General features: G+C 37.9%; 32 non-coding genes across 32 annotated transcripts; all 32 read left to right on the top strand.

Annotated features, from left to right (window-relative positions):
• Positions 1-700: 700 nt before the first annotated feature.
• On the top strand, positions 701-774 carry TRNAT-CGU (transfer RNA threonine (anticodon CGU)). Its single transcript has one exon. It is a non-coding gene; the product is annotated as a tRNA-Thr (tRNA).
• Positions 775-1,552: 778 nt separating this feature from the next.
• TRNAT-CGU (transfer RNA threonine (anticodon CGU)) lies at positions 1,553-1,626 on the top strand. Its single transcript has one exon. It is a non-coding gene; the product is annotated as a tRNA-Thr (tRNA).
• A 778-nt stretch (positions 1,627-2,404) lies between these two features.
• TRNAT-CGU (transfer RNA threonine (anticodon CGU)) lies at positions 2,405-2,478 on the top strand. Its single transcript has one exon. It is a non-coding gene; the product is annotated as a tRNA-Thr (tRNA).
• Positions 2,479-3,255: 777 nt separating this feature from the next.
• On the top strand, positions 3,256-3,329 carry TRNAT-CGU (transfer RNA threonine (anticodon CGU)). The gene has a single exon. It is a non-coding gene; the product is annotated as a tRNA-Thr (tRNA).
• Positions 3,330-4,107: 778 nt separating this feature from the next.
• On the top strand, positions 4,108-4,181 carry TRNAT-CGU (transfer RNA threonine (anticodon CGU)). The gene has a single exon. It is a non-coding gene; the product is annotated as a tRNA-Thr (tRNA).
• Positions 4,182-4,959: 778 nt separating this feature from the next.
• TRNAT-CGU (transfer RNA threonine (anticodon CGU)) lies at positions 4,960-5,033 on the top strand. The gene has a single exon. It is a non-coding gene; the product is annotated as a tRNA-Thr (tRNA).
• Positions 5,034-5,811: 778 nt separating this feature from the next.
• TRNAT-CGU (transfer RNA threonine (anticodon CGU)) lies at positions 5,812-5,885 on the top strand. Its single transcript has one exon. It is a non-coding gene; the product is annotated as a tRNA-Thr (tRNA).
• A 778-nt stretch (positions 5,886-6,663) lies between these two features.
• On the top strand, positions 6,664-6,737 carry TRNAT-CGU (transfer RNA threonine (anticodon CGU)). The gene has a single exon. It is a non-coding gene; the product is annotated as a tRNA-Thr (tRNA).
• A 778-nt stretch (positions 6,738-7,515) lies between these two features.
• TRNAT-CGU (transfer RNA threonine (anticodon CGU)) lies at positions 7,516-7,589 on the top strand. Its single transcript has one exon. It is a non-coding gene; the product is annotated as a tRNA-Thr (tRNA).
• A 777-nt stretch (positions 7,590-8,366) lies between these two features.
• Positions 8,367-8,440, top strand: TRNAT-CGU (transfer RNA threonine (anticodon CGU)). Its single transcript has one exon. It is a non-coding gene; the product is annotated as a tRNA-Thr (tRNA).
• Positions 8,441-9,218: 778 nt separating this feature from the next.
• Positions 9,219-9,292, top strand: TRNAT-CGU (transfer RNA threonine (anticodon CGU)). Its single transcript has one exon. It is a non-coding gene; the product is annotated as a tRNA-Thr (tRNA).
• Positions 9,293-10,070: 778 nt separating this feature from the next.
• Positions 10,071-10,144, top strand: TRNAT-CGU (transfer RNA threonine (anticodon CGU)). Its single transcript has one exon. It is a non-coding gene; the product is annotated as a tRNA-Thr (tRNA).
• Positions 10,145-10,921: 777 nt separating this feature from the next.
• On the top strand, positions 10,922-10,995 carry TRNAT-CGU (transfer RNA threonine (anticodon CGU)). Its single transcript has one exon. It is a non-coding gene; the product is annotated as a tRNA-Thr (tRNA).
• A 778-nt stretch (positions 10,996-11,773) lies between these two features.
• Positions 11,774-11,847, top strand: TRNAT-CGU (transfer RNA threonine (anticodon CGU)). The gene has a single exon. It is a non-coding gene; the product is annotated as a tRNA-Thr (tRNA).
• A 778-nt stretch (positions 11,848-12,625) lies between these two features.
• Positions 12,626-12,699, top strand: TRNAT-CGU (transfer RNA threonine (anticodon CGU)). The gene has a single exon. It is a non-coding gene; the product is annotated as a tRNA-Thr (tRNA).
• A 777-nt stretch (positions 12,700-13,476) lies between these two features.
• On the top strand, positions 13,477-13,550 carry TRNAT-CGU (transfer RNA threonine (anticodon CGU)). The gene has a single exon. It is a non-coding gene; the product is annotated as a tRNA-Thr (tRNA).
• Positions 13,551-14,327: 777 nt separating this feature from the next.
• On the top strand, positions 14,328-14,401 carry TRNAT-CGU (transfer RNA threonine (anticodon CGU)). The gene has a single exon. It is a non-coding gene; the product is annotated as a tRNA-Thr (tRNA).
• A 778-nt stretch (positions 14,402-15,179) lies between these two features.
• TRNAT-CGU (transfer RNA threonine (anticodon CGU)) lies at positions 15,180-15,253 on the top strand. Its single transcript has one exon. It is a non-coding gene; the product is annotated as a tRNA-Thr (tRNA).
• Positions 15,254-16,031: 778 nt separating this feature from the next.
• TRNAT-CGU (transfer RNA threonine (anticodon CGU)) lies at positions 16,032-16,105 on the top strand. Its single transcript has one exon. It is a non-coding gene; the product is annotated as a tRNA-Thr (tRNA).
• A 778-nt stretch (positions 16,106-16,883) lies between these two features.
• TRNAT-CGU (transfer RNA threonine (anticodon CGU)) lies at positions 16,884-16,957 on the top strand. The gene has a single exon. It is a non-coding gene; the product is annotated as a tRNA-Thr (tRNA).
• A 778-nt stretch (positions 16,958-17,735) lies between these two features.
• TRNAT-CGU (transfer RNA threonine (anticodon CGU)) lies at positions 17,736-17,809 on the top strand. The gene has a single exon. It is a non-coding gene; the product is annotated as a tRNA-Thr (tRNA).
• Positions 17,810-18,587: 778 nt separating this feature from the next.
• TRNAT-CGU (transfer RNA threonine (anticodon CGU)) lies at positions 18,588-18,661 on the top strand. The gene has a single exon. It is a non-coding gene; the product is annotated as a tRNA-Thr (tRNA).
• A 778-nt stretch (positions 18,662-19,439) lies between these two features.
• Positions 19,440-19,513, top strand: TRNAT-CGU (transfer RNA threonine (anticodon CGU)). Its single transcript has one exon. It is a non-coding gene; the product is annotated as a tRNA-Thr (tRNA).
• Positions 19,514-20,291: 778 nt separating this feature from the next.
• On the top strand, positions 20,292-20,365 carry TRNAT-CGU (transfer RNA threonine (anticodon CGU)). Its single transcript has one exon. It is a non-coding gene; the product is annotated as a tRNA-Thr (tRNA).
• Positions 20,366-21,143: 778 nt separating this feature from the next.
• Positions 21,144-21,217, top strand: TRNAT-CGU (transfer RNA threonine (anticodon CGU)). Its single transcript has one exon. It is a non-coding gene; the product is annotated as a tRNA-Thr (tRNA).
• A 778-nt stretch (positions 21,218-21,995) lies between these two features.
• TRNAT-CGU (transfer RNA threonine (anticodon CGU)) lies at positions 21,996-22,069 on the top strand. Its single transcript has one exon. It is a non-coding gene; the product is annotated as a tRNA-Thr (tRNA).
• Positions 22,070-22,847: 778 nt separating this feature from the next.
• Positions 22,848-22,921, top strand: TRNAT-CGU (transfer RNA threonine (anticodon CGU)). Its single transcript has one exon. It is a non-coding gene; the product is annotated as a tRNA-Thr (tRNA).
• A 778-nt stretch (positions 22,922-23,699) lies between these two features.
• On the top strand, positions 23,700-23,773 carry TRNAT-CGU (transfer RNA threonine (anticodon CGU)). Its single transcript has one exon. It is a non-coding gene; the product is annotated as a tRNA-Thr (tRNA).
• Positions 23,774-24,551: 778 nt separating this feature from the next.
• On the top strand, positions 24,552-24,625 carry TRNAT-CGU (transfer RNA threonine (anticodon CGU)). The gene has a single exon. It is a non-coding gene; the product is annotated as a tRNA-Thr (tRNA).
• Positions 24,626-25,403: 778 nt separating this feature from the next.
• On the top strand, positions 25,404-25,477 carry TRNAT-CGU (transfer RNA threonine (anticodon CGU)). The gene has a single exon. It is a non-coding gene; the product is annotated as a tRNA-Thr (tRNA).
• Positions 25,478-26,255: 778 nt separating this feature from the next.
• Positions 26,256-26,329, top strand: TRNAT-CGU (transfer RNA threonine (anticodon CGU)). The gene has a single exon. It is a non-coding gene; the product is annotated as a tRNA-Thr (tRNA).
• A 778-nt stretch (positions 26,330-27,107) lies between these two features.
• Positions 27,108-27,181, top strand: TRNAT-CGU (transfer RNA threonine (anticodon CGU)). Its single transcript has one exon. It is a non-coding gene; the product is annotated as a tRNA-Thr (tRNA).
• The last annotated feature ends 543 nt before the right edge of the window (positions 27,182-27,724 follow it).

Here is a 27,724-nt window from a genome sequence, read left to right as displayed (position 1 = left end):
GTCTTTCTCATATCCCTTCCTTAGATAGTGCAATGGAGAGATTCTAAATCTGTGTTGTCAAAGTACTCAAAAGGAAGAAGATGTCAGCCAATGTAGGATGGCATCAAGCATGCCAAATGAAAACAGTGGGTTTACTTTTGCCAGACTGAAATGTTAGAAAAGTTTGATAGCAGCCTTCTTGAACAGGAAATGCTGGAAATACTCACTGCTTGGGCTGAAAAAGATAATTTAGAGTTTCAACATTGGAGATGAAGGTAACTTCAACAAGTATGGGATTCAAAAACCATACATGCAGAGCACAATGGATTAGTAGTCATACGCCATAACCACTCGGCAGCTCGTCTACAGGAAAAATCTGTAGCCAGATGATGTGATCTAATGAGGATTTTGACAAGTCTGTGCAATTTCACTAAAGATTGTGTATGAGCTTCTGGCAAAGTGGCTCTTATCATATCTACAACAGTGGATTATGTCAAGAGTTGGACAAGCTCAAACTTTATCAGAGATTAACCAAAGTTTAGGGTTTTAATATCAGTAATTCAATAAAGATTGTATTTTTTTGTCACTATTGAAGCCCTAAAAATTAGTCCAGTAAAGAAAGAATTTGCATAAGTCGTCTATCTCTAGACATTCAAGGACACTGAAAGACATGAGGTAAGGGCGACTCTACCAGTAGTGCTTTTCTACTCTTACACAAAGTGGTGCTGTGGCTTAGTTGGTTAAAGCGCCTGTCTCGTAAACAGGAGATCCTGAGTTCGAATCTCAGCAGTGCCTTCTTTTCATAGCCTCAGTACTGAAGTTTCTATGTTTAACAGTGTATTTTCCTTGTAAAAATTCTATAAAGTCAAACTTGTCTTTCTCATATCCCTTCCTTAGATAGTGCAATGGAGAGATTCTAAATCTGTGTTGTCAAAGTACTCAAAAGGAAGAAGATGTCAGCCAATGTAGGATGGCATCAAGCATGCCAAATGAAAACAGAGGGTTTACTTTTGCCAGACTGAAATGTTAGAAAAGTTTGATAGCAGCCTTCTTGAACAGGAAATGCTGGAAATACTCACTGCTTGGGCTGAAAAAGATAATTTAGAGTTTCAACATTGGAGATGAAGGTAACTTCAACAAGTATGGGATTCAAAAACCATACATGCAGAGCACAATGGATTAGTAGTCATACGCCATAACCACTCGGCAGCTCGTCTACAGGAAAAATCTGTAGCCAGATGATGTGATCTAATGAGGATTTTGACAAGTCTGTGCAATTTCACTAAAGATTGTGTATGAGCTTCTGGCAAAGTGGCTCTTATCATATCTACAACAGTGGATTATGTCAAAAGTTGGACAAGCTCAAACTTTATCAGAGATTAACCAAAGTTTAGGGTTTTAATATCAGTAATTCAATAAAGATTGTATTTTTTTGTCACTATTGAAGCCCTAAAAATTAGTCCAGTAAAGAAAGAATTTGCATAAGTCGTCTATCTCTAGACATTCAAGGACACTGAAAGACATGAGGTAAGGGCGACTCTACCAGTAGTGCTTTTCTACTCTTACACAAAGTGGTGCTGTGGCTTCGTTGGTTAAAGCGCCTGTTTCGTAAACAGGAGATCCTGAGTTCGAATCTCAGCAGTGCCTTCTTTTCATAGCCTCAGTACTGAAGTTTCTATGTTTAACAGTGTATTTTCCTTGTAAAAATACTATAAAGTCAAACTTGTCTTTCTCATATCCCTTCCTTAGATAGTGCAATGGAGAGATTCTAAATCTGTGTTGTCAAAGTACTCAAAAGGAAGAAGATGTCAGCCAATGTAGGATGGCATCAAGCATGCCAAATGAAAACAGTGGGTTTACTTTTGCCAGACTGAAATGTTAGAAAAGTTTGATAGCAGCCTTCTTGAACAGGAAATGCTGGAAATACTCACTGCTTGGGCTGAAAAAGATAATTTAGAGTTTCAACATTGGAGATGAAGGTAACTTCAACAAGTATGGGATTCAAAAACCATACATGCAGAGCACAATGGATTAGTAGTCATACGCCATAACCACTCGGCAGCTCGTCTACAGGAAAAATCTGTAGCCAGATGATGTGATCTAATGAGGATTTTGACAAGTCTGTGCAATTTCACTAAAGATTGTGTATGAGCTTCTGGCAAAGTGGCTCTTATCATATCTACAACAGTGGATTATGTCAAAAGTTGGACAAGCTCAAACTTTATCAGAGATTAACCAAAGTTTAGGGTTTTAATATCAGTAATTCAATAAAGATTGTATTTTTTTGTCACTATTGAAGCCCTAAAAATTAGTCCAGTAAAGAAAGAATTTGCATAAGTCGTCTATCTCTAGACATTCACGGACACTGAAAGACATGAGGTAAGGGCGACTCTACCAGTAGTGCTTTTCTACTCTTACACAAAGTGGTGCTGTGGCTTTGTTGGTTAAAGCGCCTGTCTCGTAAACAGGAGATCCTGAGTTCGAATCTCAGCAGTGCCTTCTTTTCATAGCCTCTTACAGAAGTTTCTATGTTTAACAATGTACTTTCCTTGTAAAAATACTATAAAGTCAAACTTGTCTTTCTCATATCCCTTCCTTAGATAGTGCAATGGAGAGATTCTAAATCTGTGTTGTCAAAGTACTCAAAAGGAAGAAGATGTCAGCCAATGTAGGATGGCATCAAGCATGCCAAATGAAAACAGTGGGTTTACTTTTGCCAGACTGAAATGTTAGAAAAGTTTGATAGCAGCCTTCTTGAACAGGAAATGCTGGAAATACTCACTGCTTGGGCTGAAAAAGATAATTTAGAGTTTCAACATTGGAGATGAAGGTAACTTCAACAAGTATGGGATTCAAAAACCATACATGCAGAGCACAATGGATTAGTAGTCATACGCCATAACCACTCGGCAGCTCGTCTACAGGAAAAATCTGTAGCCAGATGATGTGATCTAATGAGGATTTTGACAAGTCTGTGCAATTTCACTAAAGATTGTGTATGAGCTTCTGGCAAAGTGGCTCTTATCATATCTACAACAGTGGATTATGTCAAGAGTTGGACAAGCTCAAACTTTATCAGAGATTAACCAAAGTTTAGGGTTTTAATATCAGTAATTCAATAAAGATTGTATTTTTTTGTCACTATTGAAGCCCTAAAAATTAGTCCAGTAAAGAAAGAATTTGCATAAGTCGTCTATCTCTAGACATTCAAGGACACTGAAAGACATGAGGTAAGGGCGACTCTACCAGTAGTGCTTTTCTACTCTTACACAAAGTGGTGCTGTGGCTTCGTTGGTTAAAGCGCCTGTTTCGTAAACAGGAGATCCTGAGTTCGAATCTCAGCAGTGCCTTCTTTTCATAGCCTCAGTACTGAAGTTTCTATGTTTAACAGTGTATTTTCCTTGTAAAAATACTATAAAGTCAAACTTGTCTTTCTCATATCCCTTCCTTAGATAGTGCAATGGAGAGATTCTAAATCTGTGTTGTCAAAGTACTCAAAAGGAAGAAGATGTCAGCCAATGTAGGATGGCATCAAGCATGCCAAATGAAAACAGTGGGTTTACTTTTGCCAGACTGAAATGTTAGAAAAGTTTGATAGCAGCCTTCTTGAACAGGAAATGCTGGAAATACTCACTGCTTGGGCTGAAAAAGATAATTTAGAGTTTCAACATTGGAGATGAAGGTAACTTCAACAAGTATGGGATTCAAAAACCATGCATGCAGAGCACAATGGATTAGTAGTCATACGCCATAACCACTCGGCAGCTCGTCTACAGGAAGAGTCTGTAGCCAGATGATGTGATCTAATGAGGATTTTGACAAGTCTGTGCAATTTCACTAAAGATTGTGTATGAGCTTCTGGCAAAGTGGCTCTTATCATATCTACAACAGTGGATTATGTCAAGAGTTGGACAAGCTCAAACTTTATCAGAGATTAACCAAAGTTTAGGGTTTTAATATCAGTAATTCAATAAAGATTGTATTTTTTTGTCACTATTGAAGCCCTAAAAATTAGTCCAGTAAAGAAAGAATTTGCATAAGTCGTCTATCTCTAGACATTCGAGGACACTCATAGACATGAGGTGAGGGCGACTCTACCAGTAGTGCTTTTCTACTCTTACACAAAGTGGTGCTGTGGCTTAGTTGGTTAAAGCGCCTGTCTCGTAACCAGGAGATCCTGAGTTCGAATCTCAGCAGTGCCTTCTTTTCATAGCCTCAGTACTGAAGTTTTTATGTTTAACAGTGTATTTTCCTTGTAAAAATACTATAAATTCAAACTTGTCTTTCTCATATCCCTTCCTTAGATAGTGCAATGGAGAGATTCTAAATCTGTGTTGTCAAAGTACTCAAAAGGAAGAAGATGTCAGCCAATGTAGGATGGCATCAAGCATGCCAAATGAAAACAGTGGGTTTACTTTTGCCAGACTGAAATGTTAGAAAAGTTTGATAGCAGCCTTCTTGAACAGGAAATGCTGGAAATACTCACTGCTTGGGCTGAAAAAGATAATTTAGAGTTTCAACATTGGAGATGAAGGTAACTTCAACAAGTATGGGATTCAAAAACCATACATGCAGAGCACAATGGATTAGTAGTCATACGCCATAACCACTCGGCAGCTCATCTACAGGAAAAATCTGTAGCCAGATGATGTGATCTAATGAGGATTTTGACAAGTCTGTGCAATTTCACTAAAGATTGTGTATGAGCTTCTGGCAAAGTGGCTCTTATCATATCTACAACAGTGGATTATGTCAAGAGTTGGACAAGCTCAAACTTTATCAGAGATTAACCAAAGTTTAGGGTTTTAATATCAGTAATTCAATAAAGATTGTATTTTTTTGTCACTATTGAAGCCCTAAAAATTAGTCCAGTAAAGAAAGAATTTGCATAAGTCGTCTATCTCTAGACATTCAAGGACACTGAAAGACATGAGGTAAGGGCGACTCTACCAGTAGTGCTTTTCTACTCTTACACAAAGTGGTGCTGTGGCTTAGTTGGTTAAAGCGCCTGTCTCGTAAACAGGAGATCCTGAGTTCGAATCTCAGCAGTGCCTTCTTTTCATAGCCTCAGTACTGAAGTTTCTATGTTTAACAGTGTATTTTCCTTGTAAAAATTCTATAAAGTCAAACTTGTCTTTCTCATATCCCTTCCTTAGATAGTGCAATGGAGAGATTCTAAATCTGTGTTGTCAAAGTACTCAAAAGGAAGAAGATGTCAGCCAATGTAGGATGGCATCAAGCATGCCAAATGAAAACAGTGGGTTTACTTTTGCCAGACTGAAATGTTAGAAAAGTTTGATAGCAGCCTTCTTGAACAGGAAATGCTGGAAATACTCACTGCTTGGGCTGAAAAAGATAATTTAGAGTTTCAACATTGGAGATGAAGGTAACTTCAACAAGTATGGGATTCAAAAACCATACATGCAGAGCACAATGGATTAGTAGTCATACGCCATAACCACTCGGCAGCTCGTCTACAGGAAAAATCTGTAGCCAGATGATGTGATCTAATGAGGATTTTGACAAGTCTGTGCAATTTCACTAAAGATTGTGTATGAGCTTCTGGCAAAGTGGCTCTTATCATATCTACAACAGTGGATTATGTCAAGAGTTGGACAAGCTCAAACTTTATCAGAGATTAACCAAAGTTTAGGGTTTTAATATCAGTAATTCAATAAAGATTGTATTTTTTTGTCACTATTGAAGCCCTAAAAATTAGTCCAGTAAAGAAAGAATTTGCATAAGTCGTCTATCTCTAGACATTCAAGGACACTGAAAGACATGAGGTAAGGGCGACTCTACCAGTAGTGCTTTTCTACTCTTACACAAAGTGGTGCTGTGGCTTAGTTGGTTAAAGCGCCTGTCTCGTAAACAGGAGATCCTGAGTTCGAATCTCAGCAGTGCCTTCTTTTCATAGCCTCAGTACTGAAGTTTCTATGTTTAACAGTGTATTTTCCTTGTAAAAATTCTATAAAGTCAAACTTGTCTTTCTCATATCCCTTCCTTAGATAGTGCAATGGAGAGATTCTAAATCTGTGTTGTCAAAGTACTCAAAAGGAAGAAGATGTCAGCCAATGTAGGATGGCATCAAGCATGCCAAATGAAAACAGAGGGTTTACTTTTGCCAGACTGAAATGTTAGAAAAGTTTGATAGCAGCCTTCTTGAACAGGAAATGCTGGAAATACTCACTGCTTGGGCTGAAAAAGATAATTTAGAGTTTCAACATTGGAGATGAAGGTAACTTCAACAAGTATGGGATTCAAAAACCATACATGCAGAGCACAATGGATTAGTAGTCATACGCCATAACCACTCGGCAGCTCGTCTACAGGAAAAATCTGTAGCCAGATGATGTGATCTAATGAGGATTTTGACAAGTCTGTGCAATTTCACTAAAGATTGTGTATGAGCTTCTGGCAAAGTGGCTCTTATCATATCTACAACAGTGGATTATGTCAAAAGTTGGACAAGCTCAAACTTTATCAGAGATTAACCAAAGTTTAGGGTTTTAATATCAGTAATTCAATAAAGATTGTATTTTTTTGTCACTATTGAAGCCCTAAAAATTAGTCCAGTAAAGAAAGAATTTGCATAAGTCGTCTATCTCTAGACATTCAAGGACACTGAAAGACATGAGGTAAGGGCGACTCTACCAGTAGTGCTTTTCTACTCTTACACAAAGTGGTGCTGTGGCTTCGTTGGTTAAAGCGCCTGTTTCGTAAACAGGAGATCCTGAGTTCGAATCTCAGCAGTGCCTTCTTTTCATAGCCTCAGTACTGAAGTTTCTATGTTTAACAGTGTATTTTCCTTGTAAAAATACTATAAAGTCAAACTTGTCTTTCTCATATCCCTTCCTTAGATAGTGCAATGGAGAGATTCTAAATCTGTGTTGTCAAAGTACTCAAAAGGAAGAAGATGTCAGCCAATGTAGGATGGCATCAAGCATGCCAAATGAAAACAGTGGGTTTACTTTTGCCAGACTGAAATGTTAGAAAAGTTTGATAGCAGCCTTCTTGAACAGGAAATGCTGGAAATACTCACTGCTTGGGCTGAAAAAGATAATTTAGAGTTTCAACATTGGAGATGAAGGTAACTTCAACAAGTATGGGATTCAAAAACCATACATGCAGAGCACAATGGATTAGTAGTCATACGCCATAACCACTCGGCAGCTCGTCTACAGGAAAAATCTGTAGCCAGATGATGTGATCTAATGAGGATTTTGACAAGTCTGTGCAATTTCACTAAAGATTGTGTATGAGCTTCTGGCAAAGTGGCTCTTATCATATCTACAACAGTGGATTATGTCAAAAGTTGGACAAGCTCAAACTTTATCAGAGATTAACCAAAGTTTAGGGTTTTAATATCAGTAATTCAATAAAGATTGTATTTTTTTGTCACTATTGAAGCCCTAAAAATTAGTCCAGTAAAGAAAGAATTTGCATAAGTCGTCTATCTCTAGACATTCACGGACACTGAAAGACATGAGGTAAGGGCGACTCTACCAGTAGTGCTTTTCTACTCTTACACAAAGTGGTGCTGTGGCTTAGTTGGTTAAAGCGCCTGTCTCGTAAACAGGAGATCCTGAGTTCGAATCTCAGCAGTGCCTTCTTTTCATAGCCTCTTACAGAAGTTTCTATGTTTAACAATGTACTTTCCTTGTAAAAATACTATAAAGTCAAACTTGTCTTTCTCATATCCCTTCCTTAGATAGTGCAATGGAGAGATTCTAAATCTGTGTTGTCAAAGTACTCAAAAGGAAGAAGATGTCAGCCAATGTAGGATGGCATCAAGCATGCCAAATGAAAACAGTGGGTTTACTTTTGCCAGACTGAAATGTTAGAAAAGTTTGATAGCAGCCTTCTTGAACAGGAAATGCTGGAAATACTCACTGCTTGGGCTGAAAAAGATAATTTAGAGTTTCAACATTGGAGATGAAGGTAACTTCAACAAGTATGGGATTCAAAAACCATACATGCAGAGCACAATGGATTAGTAGTCATACGCCATAACCACTCGGCAGCTCGTCTACAGGAAAAATCTGTAGCCAGATGATGTGATCTAATGAGGATTTTGACAAGTCTGTGCAATTTCACTAAAGATTGTGTATGAGCTTCTGGCAAAGTGGCTCTTATCATATCTACAACAGTGGATTATGTCAAGAGTTGGACAAGCTCAAACTTTATCAGAGATTAACCAAAGTTTAGGGTTTTAATATCAGTAATTCAATAAAGATTGTATTTTTTTGTCACTATTGAAGCCCTAAAAATTAGTCCAGTAAAGAAAGAATTTGCATAAGTCGTCTATCTCTAGACATTCAAGGACACTGAAAGACATGAGGTAAGGGCGACTCTACCAGTAGTGCTTTTCTACTCTTACACAAAGTGGTGCTGTGGCTTAGTTGGTTAAAGCGCCTGTCTCGTAAACAGGAGATCCTGAGTTCGAATCTCAGCAGTGCCTTCTTTTCATAGCCTCAGTACTGAAGTTTCTATGTTTAACAGTGTATTTTCCTTGTAAAAATTCTATAAAGTCAAACTTGTCTTTCTCATATCCCTTCCTTAGATAGTGCAATGGAGAGATTCTAAATCTGTGTTGTCAAAGTACTCAAAAGGAAGAAGATGTCAGCCAATGTAGGATGGCATCAAGCATGCCAAATGAAAACAGAGGGTTTACTTTTGCCAGACTGAAATGTTAGAAAAGTTTGATAGCAGCCTTCTTGAACAGGAAATGCTGGAAATACTCACTGCTTGGGCTGAAAAAGATAATTTAGAGTTTCAACATTGGAGATGAAGGTAACTTCAACAAGTATGGGATTCAAAAACCATACATGCAGAGCACAATGGATTAGTAGTCATACGCCATAACCACTCGGCAGCTCGTCTACAGGAAAAATCTGTAGCCAGATGATGTGATCTAATGAGGATTTTGACAAGTCTGTGCAATTTCACTAAAGATTGTGTATGAGCTTCTGGCAAAGTGGCTCTTATCATATCTACAACAGTGGATTATGTCAAAAGTTGGACAAGCTCAAACTTTATCAGAGATTAACCAAAGTTTAGGGTTTTAATATCAGTAATTCAATAAAGATTGTATTTTTTTGTCACTATTGAAGCCCTAAAAATTAGTCCAGTAAAGAAAGAATTTGCATAAGTCGTCTATCTCTAGACATTCAAGGACACTGAAAGACATGAGGTAAGGGCGACTCTACCAGTAGTGCTTTTCTACTCTTACACAAAGTGGTGCTGTGGCTTCGTTGGTTAAAGCGCCTGTTTCGTAAACAGGAGATCCTGAGTTCGAATCTCAGCAGTGCCTTCTTTTCATAGCCTCAGTACTGAAGTTTCTATGTTTAACAGTGTATTTTCCTTGTAAAAATACTATAAAGTCAAACTTGTCTTTCTCATATCCCTTCCTTAGATAGTGCAATGGAGAGATTCTAAATCTGTGTTGTCAAAGTACTCAAAAGGAAGAAGATGTCAGCCAATGTAGGATGGCATCAAGCATGCCAAATGAAAACAGTGGGTTTACTTTTGCCAGACTGAAATGTTAGAAAAGTTTGATAGCAGCCTTCTTGAACAGGAAATGCTGGAAATACTCACTGCTTGGGCTGAAAAAGATAATTTAGAGTTTCAACATTGGAGATGAAGGTAACTTCAACAAGTATGGGATTCAAAAACCATGCATGCAGAGCACAATGGATTAGTAGTCATACGCCATAACCACTCGGCAGCTCGTCTACAGGAAGAGTCTGTAGCCAGATGATGTGATCTAATGAGGATTTTGACAAGTCTGTGCAATTTCACTAAAGATTGCGTATGAGCTTCTGGCAAAGTGGCTCTTATCATATCTACAACAGTGGATTATGTCAAGAGTTGGACAAGCTCAAACTTTATCAGAGATTAACCAAAGTTTAGGGTTTTAATATCAGTAATTCAATAAAGATTGTATTTTTTTGTCACTATTGAAGCCCTAAAAATTAGTCCAGTAAAGAAAGAATTTGCATAAGTCGTCTATCTCTAGACATTCGAGGACACTCATAGACATGAGGTGAGGGCGACTCTACCAGTAGTGCTTTTCTACTCTTACACAAAGTGGTGCTGTGGCTTAGTTGGTTAAAGCGCCTGTCTCGTAACCAGGAGATCCTGAGTTCGAATCTCAGCAGTGCCTTCTTTTCATAGCCTCTTACAGAAGTTTTTATGTTTAACAGTGTATTTTCCTTGTAAAAATACTATAAATTCAAACTTGTCTTTCTCATATCCCTTCCTTAGATAGTGCAATGGAGAGATTCTAAATCTGTGTTGTCAAAGTACTCAAAAGGAAGAAGATGTCAGCCAATGTAGGATGGCATCAAGCATGCCAAATGAAAACAGTGGGTTTACTTTTGCCAGACTGAAATGTTAGAAAAGTTTGATAGCAGCCTTCTTGAACAGGAAATGCTGGAAATACTCACTGCTTGGGCTGAAAAAGATAATTTAGAGTTTCAACATTGGAGATGAAGGTAACTTCAACAAGTATGGGATTCAAAAACCATACATGCAGAGCACAATGGATTAGTAGTCATACGCCATAACCACTCGGCAGCTCGTCTACAGGAAAAATCTGTAGCCAGATGATGTGATCTAATGAGGATTTTGACAAGTCTGTGCAATTTCACTAAAGATTGTGTATGAGCTTCTGGCAAAGTGGCTCTTATCATATCTACAACAGTGGATTATGTCAAGAGTTGGACAAGCTCAAACTTTATCAGAGATTAACCAAAGTTTAGGGTTTTAATATCAGTAATTCAATAAAGATTGTATTTTTTTGTCACTATTGAAGCCCTAAAAATTAGTCCAGTAAAGAAAGAATTTGCATAAGTCGTCTATCTCTAGACATTCAAGGACACTGAAAGACATGAGGTAAGGGCGACTCTACCAGTAGTGCTTTTCTACTCTTACACAAAGTGGTGCTGTGGCTTAGTTGGTTAAAGCGCCTGTCTCGTAAACAGGAGATCCTGAGTTCGAATCTCAGCAGTGCCTTCTTTTCATAGCCTCAGTACTGAAGTTTCTATGTTTAACAGTGTATTTTCCTTGTAAAAATTCTATAAAGTCAAACTTGTCTTTCTCATATCCCTTCCTTAGATAGTGCAATGGAGAGATTCTAAATCTGTGTTGTCAAAGTACTCAAAAGGAAGAAGATGTCAGCCAATGTAGGATGGCATCAAGCATGCCAAATGAAAACAGAGGGTTTACTTTTGCCAGACTGAAATGTTAGAAAAGTTTGATAGCAGCCTTCTTGAACAGGAAATGCTGGAAATACTCACTGCTTGGGCTGAAAAAGATAATTTAGAGTTTCAACATTGGAGATGAAGGTAACTTCAACAAGTATGGGATTCAAAAACCATACATGCAGAGCACAATGGATTAGTAGTCATACGCCATAACCACTCGGCAGCTCGTCTACAGGAAAAATCTGTAGCCAGATGATGTGATCTAATGAGGATTTTGACAAGTCTGTGCAATTTCACTAAAGATTGTGTATGAGCTTCTGGCAAAGTGGCTCTTATCATATCTACAACAGTGGATTATGTCAAAAGTTGGACAAGCTCAAACTTTATCAGAGATTAACCAAAGTTTAGGGTTTTAATATCAGTAATTCAATAAAGATTGTATTTTTTTGTCACTATTGAAGCCCTAAAAATTAGTCCAGTAAAGAAAGAATTTGCATAAGTCGTCTATCTCTAGACATTCAAGGACACTGAAAGACATGAGGTAAGGGCGACTCTACCAGTAGTGCTTTTCTACTCTTACACAAAGTGGTGCTGTGGCTTCGTTGGTTAAAGCGCCTGTTTCGTAAACAGGAGATCCTGAGTTCGAATCTCAGCAGTGCCTTCTTTTCATAGCCTCAGTACTGAAGTTTCTATGTTTAACAGTGTATTTTCCTTGTAAAAATACTATAAAGTCAAACTTGTCTTTCTCATATCCCTTCCTTAGATAGTGCAATGGAGAGATTCTAAATCTGTGTTGTCAAAGTACTCAAAAGGAAGAAGATGTCAGCCAATGTAGGATGGCATCAAGCATGCCAAATGAAAACAGTGGGTTTACTTTTGCCAGACTGAAATGTTAGAAAAGTTTGATAGCAGCCTTCTTGAACAGGAAATGCTGGAAATACTCACTGCTTGGGCTGAAAAAGATAATTTAGAGTTTCAACATTGGAGATGAAGGTAACTTCAACAAGTATGGGATTCAAAAACCATACATGCAGAGCACAATGGATTAGTAGTCATACGCCATAACCACTCGGCAGCTCGTCTACAGGAAAAATCTGTAGCCAGATGATGTGATCTAATGAGGATTTTGACAAGTCTGTGCAATTTCACTAAAGATTGTGTATGAGCTTCTGGCAAAGTGGCTCTTATAATATCTACAACAGTGGATTATGTCAAAAGTTGGACAAGCTCAAACTTTATCAGAGATTAACCAAAGTTTAGGGTTTTAATATCAGTAATTCAATAAAGATTGTATTTTTTTGTCACTATTGAAGCCCTAAAAATTAGTCCAGTAAAGAAAGAATTTGCATAAGTCGTCTATCTCTAGACATTCACGGACACTGAAAGACATGAGGTAAGGGCGACTCTACCAGTAGTGCTTTTCTACTCTTACACAAAGTGGTGCTGTGGCTTAGTTGGTTAAAGCGCCTGTCTCGTAAACAGGAGATCCTGAGTTCGAATCTCAGCAGTGCCTTCTTTTCATAGCCTCTTACAGAAGTTTCTATGTTTAACAATGTACTTTCCTTGTAAAAATACTATAAAGTCAAACTTGTCTTTCTCATATCCCTTCCTTAGATAGTGCAATGGAGAGATTCTAAATCTGTGTTGTCAAAGTACTCAAAAGGAAGAAGATGTCAGCCAATGTAGGATGGCATCAAGCATGCCAAATGAAAACAGTGGGTTTACTTTTGCCAGACTGAAATGTTAGAAAAGTTTGATAGCAGCCTTCTTGAACAGGAAATGCTGGAAATACTCACTGCTTGGGCTGAAAAAGATAATTTAGAGTTTCAACATTGGAGATGAAGGTAACTTCAACAAGTATGGGATTCAAAAACCATACATGCAGAGCACAATGGATTAGTAGTCATACGCCATAACCACTCGGCAGCTCGTCTACAGGAAAAATCTGTAGCCAGATGATGTGATCTAATGAGGATTTTGACAAGTCTGTGCAATTTCACTAAAGATTGTGTATGAGCTTCTGGCAAAGTGGCTCTTATAATATCTACAACAGTGGATTATGTCAAAAGTTGGACAAGCTCAAACTTTATCAGAGATTAACCAAAGTTTAGGGTTTTAATATCAGTAATTCAATAAAGATTGTATTTTTTTGTCACTATTGAAGCCCTAAAAATTAGTCCAGTAAAGAAAGAATTTGCATAAGTCGTCTATCTCTAGACATTCACGGACACTGAAAGACATGAGGTAAGGGCGACTCTACCAGTAGTGCTTTTCTACTCTTACACAAAGTGGTGCTGTGGCTTAGTTGGTTAAAGCGCCTGTCTCGTAAACAGGAGATCCTGAGTTCGAATCTCAGCAGTGCCTTCTTTTCATAGCCTCTTACAGAAGTTTCTATGTTTAACAATGTACTTTCCTTGTAAAAATACTATAAAGTCAAACTTGTCTTTCTCATATCCCTTCCTTAGATAGTGCAATGGAGAGATTCTAAATCTGTGTTGTCAAAGTACTCAAAAGGAAGAAGATGTCAGCCAATGTAGGATGGCATCAAGCATGCCAAATGAAAACAGTGGGTTTACTTTTGCCAGACTGAAATGTTAGAAAAGTTTGATAGCAGCCTTCTTGAACAGGAAATGCTGGAAATACTCACTGCTTGGGCTGAAAAAGATAATTTAGAGTTTCAACATTGGAGATGAAGGTAACTTCAACAAGTATGGGATTCAAAAACCATACATGCAGAGCACAATGGATTAGTAGTCATACGCCATAACCACTCGGCAGCTCGTCTACAGGAAAAATCTGTAGCCAGATGATGTGATCTAATGAGGATTTTGACAAGTCTGTGCAATTTCACTAAAGATTGTGTATGAGCTTCTGGCAAAGTGGCTCTTATCATATCTACAACAGTGGATTATGTCAAGAGTTGGACAAGCTCAAACTTTATCAGAGATTAACCAAAGTTTAGGGTTTTAATATCAGTAATTCAATAAAGATTGTATTTTTTTGTCACTATTGAAGCCCTAAAAATTAGTCCAGTAAAGAAAGAATTTGCATAAGTCGTCTATCTCTAGACATTCAAGGACACTGAAAGACATGAGGTAAGGGCGACTCTACCAGTAGTGCTTTTCTACTCTTACACAAAGTGGTGCTGTGGCTTAGTTGGTTAAAGCGCCTGTCTCGTAAACAGGAGATCCTGAGTTCGAATCTCAGCAGTGCCTTCTTTTCATAGCCTCAGTACTGAAGTTTCTATGTTTAACAGTGTATTTTCCTTGTAAAAATTCTATAAAGTCAAACTTGTCTTTCTCATATCCCTTCCTTAGATAGTGCAATGGAGAGATTCTAAATCTGTGTTGTCAAAGTACTCAAAAGGAAGAAGATGTCAGCCAATGTAGGATGGCATCAAGCATGCCAAATGAAAACAGAGGGTTTACTTTTGCCAGACTGAAATGTTAGAAAAGTTTGATAGCAGCCTTCTTGAACAGGAAATGCTGGAAATACTCACTGCTTGGGCTGAAAAAGATAATTTAGAGTTTCAACATTGGAGATGAAGGTAACTTCAACAAGTATGGGATTCAAAAACCATACATGCAGAGCACAATGGATTAGTAGTCATACGCCATAACCACTCGGCAGCTCGTCTACAGGAAAAATCTGTAGCCAGATGATGTGATCTAATGAGGATTTTGACAAGTCTGTGCAATTTCACTAAAGATTGTGTATGAGCTTCTGGCAAAGTGGCTCTTATCATATCTACAACAGTGGATTATGTCAAAAGTTGGACAAGCTCAAACTTTATCAGAGATTAACCAAAGTTTAGGGTTTTAATATCAGTAATTCAATAAAGATTGTATTTTTTTGTCACTATTGAAGCCCTAAAAATTAGTCCAGTAAAGAAAGAATTTGCATAAGTCGTCTATCTCTAGACATTCAAGGACACTGAAAGACATGAGGTAAGGGCGACTCTACCAGTAGTGCTTTTCTACTCTTACACAAAGTGGTGCTGTGGCTTCGTTGGTTAAAGCGCCTGTTTCGTAAACAGGAGATCCTGAGTTCGAATCTCAGCAGTGCCTTCTTTTCATAGCCTCAGTACTGAAGTTTCTATGTTTAACAGTGTATTTTCCTTGTAAAAATTCTATAAAGTCAAACTTGTCTTTCTCATATCCCTTCCTTAGATAGTGCAATGGAGAGATTCTAAATCTGTGTTGTCAAAGTACTCAAAAGGAAGAAGATGTCAGCCAATGTAGGATGGCATCAAGCATGCCAAATGAAAACAGTGGGTTTACTTTTGCCAGACTGAAATGTTAGAAAAGTTTGATAGCAGCCTTCTTGAACAGGAAATGCTGGAAATACTCACTGCTTGGGCTGAAAAAGATAATTTAGAGTTTCAACATTGGAGATGAAGGTAACTTCAACAAGTATGGGATTCAAAAACCATACATGCAGAGCACAATGGATTAGTAGTCATACGCCATAACCACTCGGCAGCTCGTCTACAGGAAAAATCTGTAGCCAGATGATGTGATCTAATGAGGATTTTGACAAGTCTGTGCAATTTCACTAAAGATTGTGTATGAGCTTCTGGCAAAGTGGCTCTTATCATATCTACAACAGTGGATTATGTCAAGAGTTGGACAAGCTCAAACTTTATCAGAGATTAACCAAAGTTTAGGGTTTTAATATCAGTAATTCAATAAAGATTGTATTTTTTTGTCACTATTGAAGCCCTAAAAATTAGTCCAGTAAAGAAAGAATTTGCATAAGTCGTCTATCTCTAGACATTCAAGGACACTGAAAGACATGAGGTAAGGGCGACTCTACCAGTAGTGCTTTTCTACTCTTACACAAAGTGGTGCTGTGGCTTAGTTGGTTAAAGCGCCTGTCTCGTAAACAGGAGATCCTGAGTTCGAATCTCAGCAGTGCCTTCTTTTCATAGCCTCAGTACTGAAGTTTCTATGTTTAACAGTGTATTTTCCTTGTAAAAATTCTATAAAGTCAAACTTGTCTTTCTCATATCCCTTCCTTAGATAGTGCAATGGAGAGATTCTAAATCTGTGTTGTCAAAGTACTCAAAAGGAAGAAGATGTCAGCCAATGTAGGATGGCATCAAGCATGCCAAATGAAAACAGAGGGTTTACTTTTGCCAGACTGAAATGTTAGAAAAGTTTGATAGCAGCCTTCTTGAACAGGAAATGCTGGAAATACTCACTGCTTGGGCTGAAAAAGATAATTTAGAGTTTCAACATTGGAGATGAAGGTAACTTCAACAAGTATGGGATTCAAAAACCATACATGCAGAGCACAATGGATTAGTAGTCATACGCCATAACCACTCGGCAGCTCGTCTACAGGAAAAATCTGTAGCCAGATGATGTGATCTAATGAGGATTTTGACAAGTCTGTGCAATTTCACTAAAGATTGTGTATGAGCTTCTGGCAAAGTGGCTCTTATCATATCTACAACAGTGGATTATGTCAAAAGTTGGACAAGCTCAAACTTTATCAGAGATTAACCAAAGTTTAGGGTTTTAATATCAGTAATTCAATAAAGATTGTATTTTTTTGTCACTATTGAAGCCCTAAAAATTAGTCCAGTAAAGAAAGAATTTGCATAAGTCGTCTATCTCTAGACATTCAAGGACACTGAAAGACATGAGGTAAGGGCGACTCTACCAGTAGTGCTTTTCTACTCTTACACAAAGTGGTGCTGTGGCTTCGTTGGTTAAAGCGCCTGTTTCGTAAACAGGAGATCCTGAGTTCGAATCTCAGCAGTGCCTTCTTTTCATAGCCTCAGTACTGAAGTTTCTATGTTTAACAGTGTATTTTCCTTGTAAAAATACTATAAAGTCAAACTTGTCTTTCTAATATCCCTTCCTTAGATAGTGCAATGGAGAGATTCTAAATCTGTGTTGTCAAAGTACTCAAAAGGAAGAAGATGTCAGCCAATGTAGGATGGCATCAAGCATGCCAAATGAAAACAGTGGGTTTACTTTTGCCAGACTGAAATGTTAGAAAAGTTTGATAGCAGCCTTCTTGAACAGGAAATGCTGGAAATACTCACTGCTTGGGCTGAAAAAGATAATTTAGAGTTTCAACATTGGAGATGAAGGTAACTTCAACAAGTATGGGATTCAAAAACCATACATGCAGAGCACAATGGATTAGTAGTCATACGCCATAACCACTCGGCAGCTCATCTACAGGAAAAATCTGTAGCCAGATGATGTGATCTAATGAGGATTTTGACAAGTCTGTGCAATTTCACTAAAGATTGTGTATGAGCTTCTGGCAAAGTGGCTCTTATCATATCTACAACAGTGGATTATGTCAAGAGTTGGACAAGCTCAAACTTTATCAGAGATTAACCAAAGTTTAGGGTTTTAATATCAGTAATTCAATAAAGATTGTATTTTTTTGTCACTATTGAAGCCCTAAAAATTAGTCCAGTAAAGAAAGAATTTGCATAAGTCGTCTATCTCTAGACATTCAAGGACACTGAAAGACATGAGGTAAGGGCGACTCTACCAGTAGTGCTTTTCTACTCTTACACAAAGTGGTGCTGTGGCTTAGTTGGTTAAAGCGCCTGTCTCGTAAACAGGAGATCCTGAGTTCGAATCTCAGCAGTGCCTTCTTTTCATAGCCTCAGTACTGAAGTTTCTATGTTTAACAGTGTATTTTCCTTGTAAAAATTCTATAAAGTCAAACTTGTCTTTCTCATATCCCTTCCTTAGATAGTGCAATGGAGAGATTCTAAATCTGTGTTGTCAAAGTACTCAAAAGGAAGAAGATGTCAGCCAATGTAGGATGGCATCAAGCATGCTAAATGAAAACAGTGGGTTTACTTTTGCCAGACTGAAATGTTAGAAAAGTTTGATAGCAGCCTTCTTGAACAGGAAATGCTGGAAATACTCACTGCTTGGGCTGAAAAAGATAATTTAGAGTTTCAACATTGGAGATGAAGGTAACTTCAACAAGTATGGGATTCAAAAACCATACATGCAGAGCACAATGGATTAGTAGTCATACGCCATAACCACTCGGCAGCTCGTCTACAGGAAAAATCTGTAGCCAGATGATGTGATCTAATGAGGATTTTGACAAGTCTGTGCAATTTCACTAAAGATTGTGTATGAGCTTCTGGCAAAGTGGCTCTTATCATATCTACAACAGTGGATTATGTCAAGAGTTGGACAAGCTCAAACTTTATCAGAGATTAACCAAAGTTTAGGGTTTTAATATCAGTAATTCAATAAAGATTGTATTTTTTTGTCACTATTGAAGCCCTAAAAATTAGTCCAGTAAAGAAAGAATTTGCATAAGTCGTCTATCTCTAGACATTCAAGGACACTGAAAGACATGAGGTAAGGGCGACTCTACCAGTAGTGCTTTTCTACTCTTACACAAAGTGGTGCTGTGGCTTAGTTGGTTAAAGCGCCTGTCTCGTAAACAGGAGATCCTGAGTTCGAATCTCAGCAGTGCCTTCTTTTCATAGCCTCAGTACTGAAGTTTCTATGTTTAACAGTGTATTTTCCTTGTAAAAATTCTATAAAGTCAAACTTGTCTTTCTCATATCCCTTCCTTAGATAGTGCAATGGAGAGATTCTAAATCTGTGTTGTCAAAGTACTCAAAAGGAAGAAGATGTCAGCCAATGTAGGATGGCATCAAGCATGCCAAATGAAAACAGAGGGTTTACTTTTGCCAGACTGAAATGTTAGAAAAGTTTGATAGCAGCCTTCTTGAACAGGAAATGCTGGAAATACTCACTGCTTGGGCTGAAAAAGATAATTTAGAGTTTCAACATTGGAGATGAAGGTAACTTCAACAAGTATGGGATTCAAAAACCATACATGCAGAGCACAATGGATTAGTAGTCATACGCCATAACCACTCGGCAGCTCGTCTACAGGAAAAATCTGTAGCCAGATGATGTGATCTAATGAGGATTTTGACAAGTCTGTGCAATTTCACTAAAGATTGTGTATGAGCTTCTGGCAAAGTGGCTCTTATCATATCTACAACAGTGGATTATGTCAAAAGTTGGACAAGCTCAAACTTTATCAGAGATTAACCAAAGTTTAGGGTTTTAATATCAGTAATTCAATAAAGATTGTATTTTTTTGTCACTATTGAAGCCCTAAAAATTAGTCCAGTAAAGAAAGAATTTGCATAAGTCGTCTATCTCTAGACATTCAAGGACACTGAAAGACATGAGGTAAGGGCGACTCTACCAGTAGTGCTTTTCTACTCTTACACAAAGTGGTGCTGTGGCTTCGTTGGTTAAAGCGCCTGTTTCGTAAACAGGAGATCCTGAGTTCGAATCTCAGCAGTGCCTTCTTTTCATAGCCTCAGTACTGAAGTTTCTATGTTTAACAGTGTATTTTCCTTGTAAAAATACTATAAAGTCAAACTTGTCTTTCTCATATCCCTTCCTTAGATAGTGCAATGGAGAGATTCTAAATCTGTGTTGTCAAAGTACTCAAAAGGAAGAAGATGTCAGCCAATGTAGGATGGCATCAAGCATGCCAAATGAAAACAGTGGGTTTACTTTTGCCAGACTGAAATGTTAGAAAAGTTTGATAGCAGCCTTCTTGAACAGGAAATGCTGGAAATACTCACTGCTTGGGCTGAAAAAGATAATTTAGAGTTTCAACATTGGAGATGAAGGTAACTTCAACAAGTATGGGATTCAAAAACCATGCATGCAGAGCACAATGGATTAGTAGTCATACGCCATAACCACTCGGCAGCTCGTCTACAGGAAGAGTCTGTAGCCAGATGATGTGATCTAATGAGGATTTTGACAAGTCTGTGCAATTTCACTAAAGATTGTGTATGAGCTTCTGGCAAAGTGGCTCTTATCATATCTACAACAGTGGATTATGTCAAGAGTTGGACAAGCTCAAACTTTATCAGAGATTAACCAAAGTTTAGGGTTTTAATATCAGTAATTCAATAAAGATTGTATTTTTTTGTCACTATTGAAGCCCTAAAAATTAGTCCAGTAAAGAAAGAATTTGCATAAGTCGTCTATCTCTAGACATTCGAGGACACTCATAGACATGAGGTGAGGGCGACTCTACCAGTAGTGCTTTTCTACTCTTACACAAAGTGGTGCTGTGGCTTAGTTGGTTAAAGCGCCTGTCTCGTAACCAGGAGATCCTGAGTTCGAATCTCAGCAGTGCCTTCTTTTCATAGCCTCAGTACTGAAGTTTTTATGTTTAACAGTGTATTTTCCTTGTAAAAATACTATAAATTCAAACTTGTCTTTCTCATATCCCTTCCTTAGATAGTGCAATGGAGAGATTCTAAATCTGTGTTGTCAAAGTACTCAAAAGGAAGAAGATGTCAGCCAATGTAGGATGGCATCAAGCATGCCAAATGAAAACAGTGGGTTTACTTTTGCCAGACTGAAATGTTAGAAAAGTTTGATAGCAGCCTTCTTGAACAGGAAATGCTGGAAATACTCACTGCTTGGGCTGAAAAAGATAATTTAGAGTTTCAACATTGGAGATGAAGGTAACTTCAACAAGTATGGGATTCAAAAACCATACATGCAGAGCACAATGGATTAGTAGTCATACGCCATAACCACTCGGCAGCTCATCTACAGGAAAAATCTGTAGCCAGATGATGTGATCTAATGAGGATTTTGACAAGTCTGTGCAATTTCACTAAAGATTGTGTATGAGCTTCTGGCAAAGTGGCTCTTATCATATCTACAACAGTGGATTATGTCAAGAGTTGGACAAGCTCAAACTTTATCAGAGATTAACCAAAGTTTAGGGTTTTAATATCAGTAATTCAATAAAGATTGTATTTTTTTGTCACTATTGAAGCCCTAAAAATTAGTCCAGTAAAGAAAGAATTTGCATAAGTCGTCTATCTCTAGACATTCAAGGACACTGAAAGACATGAGGTAAGGGCGACTCTACCAGTAGTGCTTTTCTACTCTTACACAAAGTGGTGCTGTGGCTTAGTTGGTTAAAGCGCCTGTCTCGTAAACAGGAGATCCTGAGTTCGAATCTCAGCAGTGCCTTCTTTTCATAGCCTCAGTACTGAAGTTTCTATGTTTAACAGTGTATTTTCCTTGTAAAAATTCTATAAAGTCAAACTTGTCTTTCTCATATCCCTTCCTTAGATAGTGCAATGGAGAGATTCTAAATCTGTGTTGTCAAAGTACTCAAAAGGAAGAAGATGTCAGCCAATGTAGGATGGCATCAAGCATGCTAAATGAAAACAGTGGGTTTACTTTTGCCAGACTGAAATGTTAGAAAAGTTTGATAGCAGCCTTCTTGAACAGGAAATGCTGGAAATACTCACTGCTTGGGCTGAAAAAGATAATTTAGAGTTTCAACATTGGAGATGAAGGTAACTTCAACAAGTATGGGATTCAAAAACCATACATGCAGAGCACAATGGATTAGTAGTCATACGCCATAACCACTCGGCAGCTCGTCTACAGGAAAAATCTGTAGCCAGATGATGTGATCTAATGAGGATTTTGACAAGTCTGTGCAATTTCACTAAAGATTGTGTATGAGCTTCTGGCAAAGTGGCTCTTATCATATCTACAACAGTGGATTATGTCAAGAGTTGGACAAGCTCAAACTTTATCAGAGATTAACCAAAGTTTAGGGTTTTAATATCAGTAATTCAATAAAGATTGTATTTTTTTGTCACTATTGAAGCCCTAAAAATTAGTCCAGTAAAGAAAGAATTTGCATAAGTCGTCTATCTCTAGACATTCAAGGACACTGAAAGACATGAGGTAAGGGCGACTCTACCAGTAGTGCTTTTCTACTCTTACACAAAGTGGTGCTGTGGCTTAGTTGGTTAAAGCGCCTGTCTCGTAAACAGGAGATCCTGAGTTCGAATCTCAGCAGTGCCTTCTTTTCATAGCCTCAGTACTGAAGTTTCTATGTTTAACAGTGTATTTTCCTTGTAAAAATTCTATAAAGTCAAACTTGTCTTTCTCATATCCCTTCCTTAGATAGTGCAATGGAGAGATTCTAAATCTGTGTTGTCAAAGTACTCAAAAGGAAGAAGATGTCAGCCAATGTAGGATGGCATCAAGCATGCCAAATGAAAACAGAGGGTTTACTTTTGCCAGACTGAAATGTTAGAAAAGTTTGATAGCAGCCTTCTTGAACAGGAAATGCTGGAAATACTCACTGCTTGGGCTGAAAAAGATAATTTAGAGTTTCAACATTGGAGATGAAGGTAACTTCAACAAGTATGGGATTCAAAAACCATACATGCAGAGCACAATGGATTAGTAGTCATACGCCATAACCACTCGGCAGCTCGTCTACAGGAAAAATCTGTAGCCAGATGATGTGATCTAATGAGGATTTTGACAAGTCTGTGCAATTTCACTAAAGATTGTGTATGAGCTTCTGGCAAAGTGGCTCTTATCATATCTACAACAGTGGATTATGTCAAAAGTTGGACAAGCTCAAACTTTATCAGAGATTAACCAAAGTTTAGGGTTTTAATATCAGTAATTCAATAAAGATTGTATTTTTTTGTCACTATTGAAGCCCTAAAAATTAGTCCAGTAAAGAAAGAATTTGCATAAGTCGTCTATCTCTAGACATTCAAGGACACTGAAAGACATGAGGTAAGGGCGACTCTACCAGTAGTGCTTTTCTACTCTTACACAAAGTGGTGCTGTGGCTTCGTTGGTTAAAGCGCCTGTTTCGTAAACAGGAGATCCTGAGTTCGAATCTCAGCAGTGCCTTCTTTTCATAGCCTCAGTACTGAAGTTTCTATGTTTAACAGTGTATTTTCCTTGTAAAAATACTATAAAGTCAAACTTGTCTTTCTCATATCCCTTCCTTAGATAGTGCAATGGAGAGATTCTAAATCTGTGTTGTCAAAGTACTCAAAAGGAAGAAGATGTCAGCCAATGTAGGATGGCATCAAGCATGCCAAATGAAAACAGTGGGTTTACTTTTGCCAGACTGAAATGTTAGAAAAGTTTGATAGCAGCCTTCTTGAACAGGAAATGCTGGAAATACTCACTGCTTGGGCTGAAAAAGATAATTTAGAGTTTCAACATTGGAGATGAAGGTAACTTCAACAAGTATGGGATTCAAAAACCATGCATGCAGAGCACAATGGATTAGTAGTCATACGCCATAACCACTCGGCAGCTCGTCTACAGGAAGAGTCTGTAGCCAGATGATGTGATCTAATGAGGATTTTGACAAGTCTGTGCAATTTCACTAAAGATTGTGTATGAGCTTCTGGCAAAGTGGCTCTTATCATATCTACAACAGTGGATTATGTCAAGAGTTGGACAAGCTCAAACTTTATCAGAGATTAACCAAAGTTTAGGGTTTTAATATCAGTAATTCAATAAAGATTGTATTTTTTTGTCACTATTGAAGCCCTAAAAATTAGTCCAGTAAAGAAAGAATTTGCATAAGTCGTCTATCTCTAGACATTCGAGGACACTCATAGACATGAGGTGAGGGCGACTCTACCAGTAGTGCTTTTCTACTCTTACACAAAGTGGTGCTGTGGCTTAGTTGGTTAAAGCGCCTGTCTCGTAACCAGGAGATCCTGAGTTCGAATCTCAGCAGTGCCTTCTTTTCATAGCCTCAGTACTGAAGTTTTTATGTTTAACAGTGTATTTTCCTTGTAAAAATACTATAAATTCAAACTTGTCTTTCTCATATCCCTTCCTTAGATAGTGCAATGGAGAGATTCTAAATCTGTGTTGTCAAAGTACTCAAAAGGAAGAAGATGTCAGCCAATGTAGGATGGCATCAAGCATGCCAAATGAAAACAGTGGGTTTACTTTTGCCAGACTGAAATGTTAGAAAAGTTTGATAGCAGCCTTCTTGAACAGGAAATGCTGGAAATACTCACTGCTTGGGCTGAAAAAGATAATTTAGAGTTTCAACATTGGAGATGAAGGTAACTTCAACAAGTATGGGATTCAAAAACCATACATGCAGAGCACAATGGATTAGTAGTCATACGCCATAACCACTCGGCAGCTCATCTACAGGAAAAATCTGTAGCCAGATGATGTGATCTAATGAGGATTTTGACAAGTCTGTGCAATTTCACTAAAGATTGTGTATGAGCTTCTGGCAAAGTGGCTCTTATCATATCTACAACAGTGGATTATGTCAAGAGTTGGACAAGCTCAAACTTTATCAGAGATTAACCAAAGTTTAGGGTTTTAATATCAGTAATTCAATAAAGATTGTATTTTTTTGTCACTATTGAAGCCCTAAAAATTAGTCCAGTAAAGAAAGAATTTGCATAAGTCGTCTATCTCTAGACATTCAAGGACACTGAAAGACATGAGGTAAGGGCGACTCTACCAGTAGTGCTTTTCTACTCTTACACAAAGTGGTGCTGTGGCTTAGTTGGTTAAAGCGCCTGTCTCGTAAACAGGAGATCCTGAGTTCGAATCTCAGCAGTGCCTTCTTTTCATAGCCTCAGTACTGAAGTTTCTATGTTTAACAGTGTATTTTCCTTGTAAAAATTCTATAAAGTCAAACTTGTCTTTCTCATATCCCTTCCTTAGATAGTGCAATGGAGAGATTCTAAATCTGTGTTGTCAAAGTACTCAAAAGGAAGAAGATGTCAGCCAATGTAGGATGGCATCAAGCATGCTAAATGAAAACAGTGGGTTTACTTTTGCCAGACTGAAATGTTAGAAAAGTTTGATAGCAGCCTTCTTGAACAGGAAATGCTGGAAATACTCACTGCTTGGGCTGAAAAAGATAATTTAGAGTTTCAACATTGGAGATGAAGGTAACTTCAACAAGTATGGGATTCAAAAACCATACATGCAGAGCACAATGGATTAGTAGTCATACGCCATAACCACTCGGCAGCTCGTCTACAGGAAAAATCTGTAGCCAGATGATGTGATCTAATGAGGATTTTGACAAGTCTGTGCAATTTCACTAAAGATTGTGTATGAGCTTCTGGCAAAGTGGCTCTTATCATATCTACAACAGTGGATTATGTCAAGAGTTGGACAAGCTCAAACTTTATCAGAGATTAACCAAAGTTTAGGGTTTTAATATCAGTAATTCAATAAAGATTGTATTTTTTTGTCACTATTGAAGCCCTAAAAATTAGTCCAGTAAAGAAAGAATTTGCATAAGTCGTCTATCTCTAGACATTCGAGGACACTCATAGACATGAGGTGAGGGCGACTCTACCAGTAGTGCTTTTCTACTCTTACATAAAGTGGTGCTGTGGCTTAGTTGGTTAAAGCGCCTGTCTCGTAACCAGGAGATCCTGAGTTCGAATCTCAGCAGTGCCTTCTTTTCATAGCCTCAGTACTGAAGTTTTTATGTTTAACAGTGTATTTTCCTTGTAAAAATACTATAAATTCAAACTTGTCTTTCTCATATCCCTTCCTTAGATAGTGCAATGGAGAGATTCTAAATCTGTGTTGTCAAAGTACTCAAAAGGAAGAAGATGTCAGCCAATGTAGGATGGCATCAAGCATGCCAAATGAAAACAGTGGGTTTACTTTTGCCAGACTGAAATGTTAGAAAAGTTTGATAGCAGCCTTCTTGAACAGGAAATGCTGGAAATACTCACTGCTTGGGCTGAAAAAGATAATTTAGAGTTTCAACATTGGAGATGAAGGTAACTTCAACAAGTATGGGATTCAAAAACCATACATGCAGAGCACAATGGATTAGTAGTCATACGCCATAACCACTCGGCAGCTCATCTACAGGAAAAATCTGTAGCCAGATGATGTGATCTAATGAGGATTTTGACAAGTCTGTGCAATTTCACTAAAGATTGTGTATGAGCTTCTGGCAAAGTGGCTCTTATCATATCTACAACAGTGGATTATGTCAAGAGTTGGACAAGCTCAAACTTTATCAGAGATTAACCAAAGTTTAGGGTTTTAATATCAGTAATTCAATAAAGATTGTATTTTTTTGTCACTATTGAAGCCCTAAAAATTAGTCCAGTAAAGAAAGAATTTGCATAAGTCGTCTATCTCTAGACATTCAAGGACACTGAAAGACATGAGGTAAGGGCGACTCTACCAGTAGTGCTTTTCTACTCTTACACAAAGTGGTGCTGTGGCTTAGTTGGTTAAAGCGCCTGTCTCGTAAACAGGAGATCCTGAGTTCGAATCTCAGCAGTGCCTTCTTTTCATAGCCTCAGTACTGAAGTTTCTATGTTTAACAGTGTATTTTCCTTGTAAAAATTCTATAAAGTCAAACTTGTCTTTCTCATATCCCTTCCTTAGATAGTGCAATGGAGAGATTCTAAATCTGTGTTGTCAAAGTACTCAAAAGGAAGAAGATGTCAGCCAATGTAGGATGGCATCAAGCATGCTAAATGAAAACAGTGGGTTTACTTTTGCCAGACTGAAATGTTAGAAAAGTTTGATAGCAGCCTTCTTGAACAGGAAATGCTGGAAATACTCACTGCTTGGGCTGAAAAAGATAATTTAGAGTTTCAACATTGGAGATGAAGGTAACTTCAACAAGTATGGGATTCAAAAACCATACATGCAGAGCACAATGGATTAGTAGTCATACGCCATAACCACTCGGCAGCTCGTCTACAGGAAAAATCTGTAGCCAGATGATGTGATCTAATGAGGATTTTGACAAGTCTGTGCAATTTCACTAAAGATTGTGTATGAGCTTCTGGCAAAGTGGCTCTTATCATATCTACAACAGTGGATTATGTCAAGAGTTGGACAAGCTCAAACTTTATCAGAGATTAACCAAAGTTTAGGGTTTTAATATCAGTAATTCAATAAAGATTGTATTTTTTTGTCACTATTGAAGCCCTAAAAATTAGTCCAGTAAAGAAAGAATTTGCATAAGTCGTCTATCTCTAGACATTCAAGGACACTGAAAGACATGAGGTAAGGGCGACTCTACCAGTAGTGCTTTTCTACTCTTACACAAAGTGGTGCTGTGGCTTAGTTGGTTAAAGCGCCTGTCTCGTAAACAGGAGATCCTGAGTTCGAATCTCAGCAGTGCCTTCTTTTCATAGCCTCAGTACTGAAGTTTCTATGTTTAACAGTGTATTTTCCTTGTAAAAATTCTATAAAGTCAAACTTGTCTTTCTCATATCCCTTCCTTAGATAGTGCAATGGAGAGATTCTAAATCTGTGTTGTCAAAGTACTCAAAAGGAAGAAGATGTCAGCCAATGTAGGATGGCATCAAGCATGCCAAATGAAAACAGAGGGTTTACTTTTGCCAGACTGAAATGTTAGAAAAGTTTGATAGCAGCCTTCTTGAACAGGAAATGCTGGAAATACTCACTGCTTGGGCTGAAAAAGATAATTTAGAGTTTCAACATTGGAGATGAAGGTAACTTCAACAAGTATGGGATTCAAAAACCATACATGCAGAGCACAATGGATTAGTAGTCATACGCCATAACCACTCGGCAGCTCGTCTACAGGAAAAATCTGTAGCCAGATGATGTGATCTAATGAGGATTTTGACAAGTCTGTGCAATTTCACTAAAGATTGTGTATGAGCTTCTGGCAAAGTGGCTCTTATCATATCTACAACAGTG

The sequence above is a fragment of the Anomaloglossus baeobatrachus genome, chromosome 7 (genome assembly GCF_048569485.1).
Source record: "Anomaloglossus baeobatrachus isolate aAnoBae1 chromosome 7, aAnoBae1.hap1, whole genome shotgun sequence".
NCBI classification, from domain to species: Eukaryota; Metazoa; Chordata; class Amphibia; order Anura; family Aromobatidae; genus Anomaloglossus; species Anomaloglossus baeobatrachus.
Note: the sequence above shows the minus strand (reverse complement) of the source record. Positions and strands in the feature narration are given on the sequence as shown.